This window comes from Oreochromis aureus, linkage group 20 (genome assembly GCF_013358895.1).
Source record: "Oreochromis aureus strain Israel breed Guangdong linkage group 20, ZZ_aureus, whole genome shotgun sequence".
Taxonomy (NCBI): domain Eukaryota; kingdom Metazoa; phylum Chordata; class Actinopteri; order Cichliformes; family Cichlidae; genus Oreochromis; species Oreochromis aureus.
The window spans coordinates 37130729-37141801 of NC_052961.1; the positions used below are offsets into that span (position 1 = coordinate 37130729).

The window sequence follows — 11073 nt, forward strand, 5'->3', positions numbered from 1 at the left end:
TGGTCCTGAGCTTCTCCATCATGCTGCATTTGCACAGTTACCTGGGGTTCAGTCTGGATTACCTGCTGTACTTTAGCATCTGACACACATGCTGAGCGAACACCTCTCTTTACCACATCTGCATAGGACACTGCAGCTGTCTGAGCACTGTTCTGCACTTCTGGACTGGGAATAGTTGTAACAGACACCTTTACCTGCTCACTGCTCTGAGAAACATTTACCTGTTCTTTCTGCTTTTGCCATCTAAGCTTCTGGGACTGCGACCTTTGACCTTTTCTTGGCATTTTGAAGTACAAACTGGACCTTATATGTATTTATACACAAATGTAAACAAAAGTCAACCTGTAAACACTGAAAAACTAATGACTTTAATAACTATTAAATCAGAGATTTATCAGAATTGATGTAAAAGGCTGACTTAAATACAAACTCAATATAAAAGTTATTTAAAGTTCTTTGAAAACACTTTGGTCTGTTTTATTGCAACTTTTTCAAAAACTGTATATTATTACTTCTATTTTTTTTTAACCAGACTGGATAACAAATAGGTCTATACTTCTGTAAAGTAATATGCAGAATAAATCTCAACAATCAATCAACAGGCTATGATAAGAATCTTAGCTTTTAAGTAGACTTTGTGTAAATCTTTAAGATATTTAAAATTTAAAGCAAATATAAGGAGCTGTGATGGTGTTGATCAGATGACAGGCGATGGGGAGTCTTCAGCTGGATGTTCTGCAGCAGTCAGGAAACAGGAAGTCTGGGTTCTCAGGGCAGCCTCTAGATGACAATTCTAACTGAACACTTACACTGAGTGACAAAAAAGGGTTTGTCCTTAAATAATAATAGTATAAACTTGTAGTCAAATATTATAGCCAATGAAACAGACTTGAAAAATGTATTTGAATCAAATTTAATATTTATGTGAATATAGCACTCTGAATATATTACAGAATAGTCAGATTATCTTATTACAAATAAACCTTTCAAAAGGTGTATATTTTATATAATGTATCAAAGTAATTGCACCAGTAAGCCAAACTATCAGTGTTTATTCCAAAGAGTAATGCCAAGTTAAAACTACAAATGTAGGGCTGTATAAGTAGTTTCTACTATAAGTTCTACTGTACTGATATTCTACTACTGTATATTCAACTTTCTAATTGTAATTTTCAGCAAAATGACTGAATGTGAGAGAGTTTAATGACAGGAAAGAAGGAGCAGTGAGAGCAGAGATCTCTCAGAATTCTGTAACAGATAGATCAAGTACTGGTACTTGGATTTCTGAAAACTTGGAATCTGAAAACTTGGATTTCTGAAAACTTGGATTCTGAAATTAGATAGAGCGCTTGGGATAGAGGGATACAAGATAGAATGGCTGTCAAATTAGATAGAGCAGTAGGGATAGAGGGATACAAGATAGAATGGCTGTCAAATTAGATAGAGCAGTAGAGGATAGAGGGATACAAGATAGAATGGCTGTCAAATTAGATAGAGTCGGGAGAGTGATAGGATAGACAGAATTGCTTATAATGATAGAGAGAGAGGATCTTCTGCAGCAGGTCACCTGTAAGACACAAAAGGCCTGGAATTAGTCGTATTTCCAATATGCTTGGATTTACCATATTCTTCAGACTACATGGCACACCTAAAATCCTGTCATTTTCTCAAAAATATACAATGTGCCTAGTGTATCAATTCTGGTTATGCTTACTGACCTCAAATGGGATTTCTGTGGTACACAGAAATCAAAATTCTGTCAAATATTTTAGTAAGACTTCAGTAAACTACAAAGCTGCGCTGCTTGATGTATTGTCAGAGCATTATGGCTACCATAGTCAGGACCCTCGCACAGTAATTTGTACGGTGCTTCAACATAACATTATGGTGTGTGTACAAGGACCTGACACGTGCTAAGAGACATGCTTATGAAGCAGATTTCAAACTGATCAACCCATGAAGAGTTTGATGGATTTGTGGATGAGGAATGAACTGAAAAAGTGAGTGTATTGTTCTGTATTTTATGTGTTACAACTGAACAGTGTTGAGAGTTGTTTGTGAATGACTTGAATAAAGTTTGACTTATCTGACTGTTTTGTTTGGCTTAATCTGCCTTAAAAACAGACTTGTTTATTGACATTATGCCTTATAATCTCAAAAATACAGTAAATGTAGGGCTTTAAATATTAAAGAGTTCTACAGTAAATTATTGGACTGAACAGAATGACAATGTTTAACAAATGGTGGTGGAACCTGTTATAAGGACATTTTTTGCGTTCTATTAAAACACTAAACTAAGTCTATAAAGTCAAACCAAGACGTGCTGCTACAGTAACTTACTGTAAATATTATATGGTCCTAATAAACCCGCACACTGAGGTTACAGCAGACAGTTTCAGGCCTCCTGCTTTAAACACTTTATATCCATTAAACTCAAAATTATCTATTGACTGGCCAAAAAGAACACAAAACCTTTCTCACATTTGCCTAAAAACATCTTGATGATCAGCAAGAGCTGTGCGGACTCACTGTACTAAACTGAATCTTCTAAAGTGAGAGAAGTATTTCAGAAAAACACCAGCATTAAAGTCAAACATGGTGCCATTACTGTGATGGTCCAGAGTTCCTTTACTACTTCAGGACCTACATCAACTCATCAGGTCCTGAGTTTAATCACACTTGGGATTTGCAACAGAAATTGATCTGAAGCACACAAGCAAGTCCAACTGACTAATCAGAATCTCGACTTTAATGAAATTGAGATCCTTCAAATGATTTCAAAACACTATTTTTGACCTTAATTAAGGCAACTCTGAAATTAAAGTGGACCAAAATCCCCCAGTGATGTAAATCAGTCATTACTAGTTACTATAAATGCTTGATGGTAGTTGTTGCTATCAGGGCTTTCACAGCTGGGTATTAGAGAACAGATAGCTCTGGTTTGGTTTTCTCTGCTTCATACATGAAATCATCACTTTAAAACTGCTTGTATTTGTACTTATCCAGGTCGTCCTTGTTAGAAGATTTGAAACATGTGACAAAAACCATAAACAAAATAAATCTGCAAGGAAGAAAGACTTTTCCCAGCACTGCACCTCAGACAAAACCTTTACTTACCAGACTTGAGACGATCAGATCAGCAGTCTAGAGAAAGGAACCAAAACATCAGATCACTGTTTAATGATTCAGACTGTTGAGCCTCTTCGCACACAATCCAATTTACTGTGACATTAAATAACTAGTCAAATCCTCCATTTCTTCATGCCTTTATGAACTCACTGTAGTCTAAAGAGGGCACAATTTAATTGCAGAGTCTCAGAATAGGCACCAATATTTGTTGGCACAAATGCAGGATATACCAAATATTTCGTACACAGAAGCTTTGTGGCTCCAACATTTTCTATCACAAGTCAGTTCTAATAACATGTGAAGAACGACAACTTTTAATTTTTTGTTGCTACTTAAATCCACAAACATAAGGAGAAAATGAACAACTGTATAAAGACATCTGACATTTAACTATGTTTGGATTTAATAAGCCATAAGAAATTTAAATCATACATAAATGGGCTATTAAACTTCAGGGACATTTTCAGGGACAGTCACAGGCCCTGTGTGGGGGCTTTGCTGCTACAGGTCACAAATCTTGTGTTTTTGCCAATCAGTAAATGGAAACGTATCACAAAAAGTCAAACTACTGTATGTAACTCGTCAAATGTGCTACGCAATGCCAGGTTCATACTGCTTCAATTACAATCACTGTTTACTTACCAGCAAAGGCAAAACCAAAGATCTCTTTCACTCTGTGTAACAAAAGACAAAGCACAAAAATACAGAATGAGAAAACTCAAATCAGCATCACAGTCAATACTACATCAATCTGTGTAGTCCAAAAGATTCAGTACACTTCTTTGTTTACCACAGCAACAAACAACTCACCTCTCTTTTTCTACACCTTATTAAAGATTACTGTCTTCATTAAGGTAAAATGTGGTTTCATCCATTTGTAATAAGCCACACAAGTTTCTCAGCTATGTGATAGCTCTAATTTCATAAGCAATGATTTGCTACACCTAGCACTGCACACTTTATCAAATTCTGACATCACAATTTCAAAGCATGAACAATCATAAATGAAAGATTGGGTGATATATTTGTAGGCTTTAACATTTGAGTTGGTCTGCATTCAAATTCTGCGCCCTAAAAAAAATATCATCACCTGCACACAGTATCATTTAATATGCTGTTGTTTTAAATATCTACATATCATATTAATAATATTAATGGCGCACTGCTGCATTTTATTTATTTGAAGGTGGCCTTTTTTATATTTCATTAATTTTTCACAAAGTGAGAAGTTAAACAGAGCTGCAGGTGTAGGTTTTATTAAAAAAAACAACCTGCACAAACAAGTGTTAAACAGTTCTTAAAAATTTACTAAAAAACTAAAGTTAATTAATTTAAAAAAAAACTTCTTGTTAAGAGATGTTATTATTCTTATATTATGTGTTTTATCCTCACTCTCTCTCTCCCTTCTGTTAATTAACCCACAACACATACACATCCGCACAGGCACGTGACTCTTTTTCTCCCGGTGTTCTAGGAATCCACCCTACCGTTGTTTCTGCGCATGCGCACAACACGAAATTCAGTGGCAAACCGTCCTACCTTTGTGAATATTAGCTAAAAAAAAATACTGGCCGATAGCATTCACTGCCAAACCATCCTACCTTTGTGAATGTCACCTACAAGCATACTTAAACAGCTAAAATTTAGTGGCAAATCGTCCTACTTTTGTTAATCTGAGCTAGAAGCATACTTTCATAGCTCCATTTAAGTGGCTTTCAGTCAGAGGCGGTAAAATGTCTCCTTTGAAGTTGCCGACCCTGCTGCTTCAACAGCTAATCAGTGGCTCTAAAATGGTGGCTCATTACCTTACAACCTAAAGAATGAGGCCGTTTTAACTGACTGGTTTGTGAAGAGGAGAAAGACAGCTTCCCTAAGAGACTCAGAAACACTAACACACCGAATGAACCAAATAAAACCACACAATAACTGTATTATACAATCAAATGAACCATATTAATTTCACACTGGGCCTTTAGGACGGCTAGGCGTTAGCGCTTAGGTTGTTAGGGCTAGCTTACCAATACTTGTTTAAATACTAAAATTACAACATTTCACTAAAAAAAAGCAGCCATTGTGTTACTTTAATATGACTTATATTTTCACTGGCTTTACAAGTCACAGACAACAACTCGGTAAATCACTCAAACAGCTTATAGACATTTAATTTCAGAGAAGAGAAGCAGAGCAGCTTACCGGGCCGGCAGGGATCAGCAGAGAGTGGGCGGAGATGCAGGAGTGAGCCGGCGACATAAAAAAAGAGGCATTCACGGGTAGTGGGAAACTCCGTTATTACACAAAATTGGCATTGAAAACGTGAAAGATATATATGTAAATTTAAATATTATTATACTAGATTTCTTTGCAACAGAAAACAACTAGCAGAAATTTAATTCTATAAGTTGAATCAATATTTCAAACAGGATTATTTGAATTTGAAGTAATGGTTAAAAGTCATAAATAAATATAAGGTCATTATGTTAAAATGTAGTGTATTATGATAAATTTATTTAACTGGCTGGAGTAATAAGAACCGTCTTCTCCTGAACAACAACACCAAGGGGCTGGTGTTGGTGTTCACCTGAGCATCCTCACAGGACAGTAGGAGCTTCAGAGGCTCACCTCACTGCACTGCAGGAATCAGAGGTTCAAGAGGTCCTTAACCCCACTGCCATGAGACTTTTAACAGCACTCCTGACATGTTCATTGCACATTTATTTATTTTATTCTAATATGTATTGGTTGTAATCATATGAATTCTGACCTAAATGGACTTGCACCCACTTCTTCACCCCCTGCTGCAGTGAGGTAAATGTGTGGCTGTCTCCAGCAAGACTCTTCAGTGAGGGTTTTAAAGACAATCATCTAAACCAGGGGTCAGCAACATTTAAGACCCAAAAAGCCATTTGGACCCGGTTTGCACGGAAAAGAAAACACTGGGAGCCACAAATACTTTTTGACATCTAAAATGAAGATAACACTGCACACATTGTTTTTTACCTTTATGCTTTGTATAAACAACTATAGTGTGTTGCGATGAAATGCTACAAAGTAAATGAAATTTTATTCATGTAATGGACATTTTGAACTCTTAAAAATAACAAAAATAAAAGCATCCAGTCGAAGTCTCTCTTAAAAGAATTAAAAGCTGAACTTGAATTGTCCATGTATCAAACAAAAACTGATCCTTATATCACCTTTGGGCTTCGGGGCATATAGAACCTTGACCTGAATTTAAAGAAATAATTGGAAAATAGCACTATGCTCTTAAAAATGAATAACAAATATTCGCAAAATATCTACATAAATAATTTATGTGGCCTGCAGTGCCGCTGCAAGAGAGGTGATTGCACCTGACGTCATCTGCAATCACGCCTCGGCACCTTAAAGTCTGTGCTCTCTCTGCTGTTGTGTTATGTGTCGAACTGTGTGCTGTGTGTACATTTCCTAACCGTAGGGGCTAGGACGGTCATTCTTACACCGTTTTGTTCAGAAGAGATGGGGGAATCTTCAAGTGTTGTCTATTAAATTAATTTAAAATAAAAATATGATTTTTTAGAGATATATGACATGGATGATTGGTCTGCTTAGAAGCCATGAAGACCCCAATATGCAAATTTGAATGCCTCAGCCCTCAGACATGATTGGCTGGCTGGGAGGCCATACAGGCCCTGATTTGTAAATTTGAATGTCTCAGACCTCAGATATGATTGGCTGGCTTAGAAGCCATGAAGGCCCCAATATGCAAATTTGGATGTCTCAGCCCTCAGACATGATTGGCTGGTTGTGAAGTCGTGCAGGTCCTGATATGTAAATTTGAATATTACAGTCCTTACAGAGGATTGACTCCCTGGGGAGCTGGCAGAAATATATAGAAATACTATGATTACCCAGAAATATTGCATTTAGTAGAAATACTATATTTAGCACACATCTTGTAAAATAGCAGAAATAGTATGATTTAGCAGAAATTCTGTATTTAGCACAAATCTCATAAAATAGCAGAAATAGTATGATTTAGCAGAAATTCTGTATTTAGCACAAATACTGAAAAGCAGCAGAAATGCTATGACTTAGCACAATAGTAATAACCTAAATAGAAAAATTGGAAAAGCAAAATGGACAGCTGAAAAAATCCTGAACATGCTAAGGGTCCCTCAAATGTAATTGTTAAATGAAAAAAATCAGCAAAAAAAAGTATAACAGTCACACAATCACAAATATGTACACATATGGTAACACACATGCACAGACAGACACACACAGGATCAAATTCAGTCAACCACTCTAAATATATTGAATTTAAATCACACACACACACACACACACACACACACACACACACACAGCAGCAGCAGCATCAACAAGTGAACAGGGGTTGTTAACAGCCTGTTTCTAGGTCAGTCAAGTAAGCCTGGGAGCTGCTAAATTTGAATCCACCAATCAGAGAGGCTGTGTAGTTTTTCCCGCCAAAACAGGTGCACCTCTTTTTACACACATGCAGCACAGAGACAGAATTTGTGCTGTCTATTTTGCATAGTCAGGATTCCCCTCAAACAAATGGCTATAATTTCCTAACCGTAGGGGCTAGAACAGTCATTCTTACACCGTTTTGTTCAGAAGAGATGGGGGAATCTTCAAGTGTTGACAATTTATCATTAAAATATGAATTATTGAAGATATTTGACTTCTAATGCACCATAACTGAGTAGAGGCAAAGCAAAAACTGCCTTGACTTGCCCTCAAACAACGCTTTCTAACTCTAAATCTATTTGGAGTATCGATATCATTCTTTCACCGTAAGAGACAGCAGGCTTTGGTGAACAGTCATGGAAATTTTCAGGTCTCTGTGGAATTCCATCAAAAAGATATGACGAGAGAAAAAAGTGCCTCATTTCCAGTGTTTGAAATCTGAAGAAATCTGAGCGAGGGACAAATTTCCTACCCTCAAACAAACGTAATTCATGGCCAAATGGTAATAGGTGAGAAAAAAAATTGTACACTGTGAGCGTCAGGAGTGTCTGAAGATATATTGGCACAAGCCTCATGTCTTAATGTCACTTTGTTAGGGAGATATGACGATTCGAATATGCCTCTTATTACAGAAATCAAGCGGTGATTTTGAACAAACTCTCCATTGAATTTCTATGGAGAGTTTTCAGACTTTGTGTTGGTCTGAGGAGATTTGCCAAAATTCTATAAATCTCACAACAATGATGGTGACATTTTCTGAAAGCCAGCAAAAATACCTACGTTTTGATGTATAATTTGTGGAAGTTGAGTGAAAATTGAGCAAGTAGCAAGAAGTTGTTCGGACATGAAGAGAAGATTGAAAAAGGAAGAGTGGCTCACTTAGAACCAACTGCATAGCAACCATAATAACGCATGTATTTTCTGAAAAATCAGAAAATGAATCTCAGAACTTAAAGAGGGATAAGATGAAAATGGTAACAGATATGAAAAAGCTGAATCAGACAGGAATAGCCCAATAATTTGTGAACATTTTAAAGTTTAAATGGTTGTTCTAGGTGAAAGTATGAGGAAGTAGTTAAGTTTCAAAAACAAGCAAGTTTGAGCAGAATTTTGGAAGTTTTCCATTCATTTCAATGGGACAAAAAATTGCATAAAAAGCTTAATATTTTAAAAAGTATAACAGCAAAAAATACCAAAAGTCATAGCGCACATTAGCAGAAATAGCAGAATAGTTTAAAATTTGAACGGTAAAAATCGGCGGAAAATTGTGGAAGTAGTTAAGTGCCAAAAAACGTACGGAAGCAACTAGAATAATAAAGTATAAAGAATAAAGAGAAACAGGAACTCAATAGTGTGGATGCTTAAAGCATCCACACAATAAAGTATAAAGAATAAAGAGAAACAGGAACTCAATAGTGTGGATGCATAAAGCATCCACACAACTAGAAAAATTTGCATTTCCTGCAAAAATGCTGTGTGGATGCCTTAACGCTGAAGCTGTCTGCTGAAAAGCTGAAAAAGATGAAAAGTTGCAAAAAGTTGCATGGTGGTGAAAAAAAACATGTCGTTCTGAGCAGGATTCGAACCTGGCCTTGCTGGTCTCAAGGCAGCTGCTCATCTCACTGAGCTAAACTCACTCTCTCAAAAAAGAGGAGGAGAGACGGACAATTCTGCTCAAATGACCAGAAGCTGCTGAGAATTGTGCTGAGAAGAGGTGAAAAGGCTGAAAATTTTGCAGAAAAGAGGTAAATCAGCAGAATTTCTGCAGAAAAGAGGCAGAACAAAAGAGAAAACTGAAAACAGGTTTTGCCATGACCGGGATTTAAACCTGGCCCTTCTGGTCTCAAGGCAGCTGCTCATCTCACTGAACCAAACTCATTCTCACAAAAACAAGAGATGGAGCAACTGACAATTTTGCTAAATGAGCAGAAGCTGCTGAGAACTGTGCTGAGAAGAAGTGAAAAGGCTGAAAATTTTGCAGAAAAGAGGTGAATCAGCAGAATTTCTGCAGAAAAGAGGTAAAGAAGCAATAAGTTGCGCTGAAAAGAGATGAATCAGCAGAATTTCTGCTCAAAAGAGTTTTTTTTCTGAAAACAGCTGAGATTTGTGCTGATAAGAGGTGAAAAGGCTGAACATTTTGCAGAAAAGAGGTGAATCTGCAGAATTTCTGCAGAAAAGAGGTAAAGAAGCAATAAATTGCGCTGAAAAGAGTTTTGTTTTTCTGAAAACAGCCAAAAAGGCTGGAATTTGTGCTGAAAAGGGGTGAAAAAAATGAAAATTTTGTCTACAGGGGTGAAGAAGCTAAAGTATACCAAATCAAAGTATTTGTGCCAAAACATAGTGTTTCTGCCATATTGTGGTACTACTACATTACAACATGAATACGGATTAAAGATGAAAGAAACTGGCAACAAATTCCTCCACTACAAACCAGTCTGATACCACTTCTTTGCAGTGTTCACGTTTACTAAGGCACTACCCAAAAGGCGCCACGAGAGGGCACTCCAACACAAGAGATGAGGTGAATGAGCAGAATTTCTGCTGAAGAGAGGCAGAAGGTTCTGTATGTAGAAAAAGAAACACTGTTGAACCATGTGTGAAATAAATAAAGAAATGAAATGAAAGAACAACCTGGTTCTGCTCAAATTCACCAATCAGAGGTACTGCCTCAGTCTGCTTCATCAGGCTGTGTACTTGTTTCTGCCATGGAGCGTTAACAAGAATCTGAGGTCCATATTAGAAAAGCAGCTAAAATCATAAAACTTTGCAGAATTGTAATAAATTAGCAATATAAATTACAGGTCTGTGATAGTGTATAAATTTGTAGTGAAAAAAAAAAAAAAAACGTGGACCAAGGTGGGATTGAACCCACGACCTTTGAGCTGCAGAGCCGTGTCATTACTGATTGCGCCACCTGGAAAGGGGCGGCGGTCTGAAAGACAGATACTTGGGCAGTCAGAAAATAGATCGCGGTGAGAGGCGAAAAACGCCGCTTTTTTGAGTTACAAAACGTCGTGTAACTCAAAAACTAGGAGGGCTAGCAGCATAATTCTTGTACTGGGTGAATCAGCGGACTTTGGTGTATTTTGACTGCGATTTTCATAGCTCGTTCTACCTCCGTCGCGGAGATATGACGAGAGAAGAAACGGCTTCATTTCCAGAGTTTGAAGACTGAGAGAAGGACAGATTTCCACCCTCAAACAAACGTAATTCATTGCTCAACGGTAAGATAATTGTAAAAACTGCTTCCACTGTGAGTGTCAGCAGTGTCTGAAGATATATTGGCACAAGCCTCATGTCCTAACTTTGCTTTGTTAAAGAGATATGGCGATTTGAAAATGCCTCCCGTTTCAGAATTTCAGCTCTGAATTTCAAAACCTCCCGATAGACTTTGAATGGGGAGTATTGAGATCTTGTGTCACCCGAGGCAAATTGCGAAAAAACGGTAAATCTCACAATAAAGATAGTGACATT

General features: G+C 37.1%; 1 long non-coding RNA gene across 1 annotated transcript; it reads right to left on the reverse strand.

Annotated features, from left to right (window-relative positions):
• Positions 1 to 897: 897 nt before the first annotated feature.
• LOC120435120 lies at positions 898 to 5571 on the reverse strand. Its single transcript, XR_005609530.1, has 4 exons — positions 5323 to 5571; positions 3772 to 3803; positions 3118 to 3144; positions 898 to 1567 (listed from the first exon to the last, which is right to left on the reverse strand). It is a non-coding gene; the product is annotated as an uncharacterized LOC120435120 (long non-coding RNA).
• Between the last annotated feature and the right edge of the window lie 5502 nt (positions 5572 to 11073).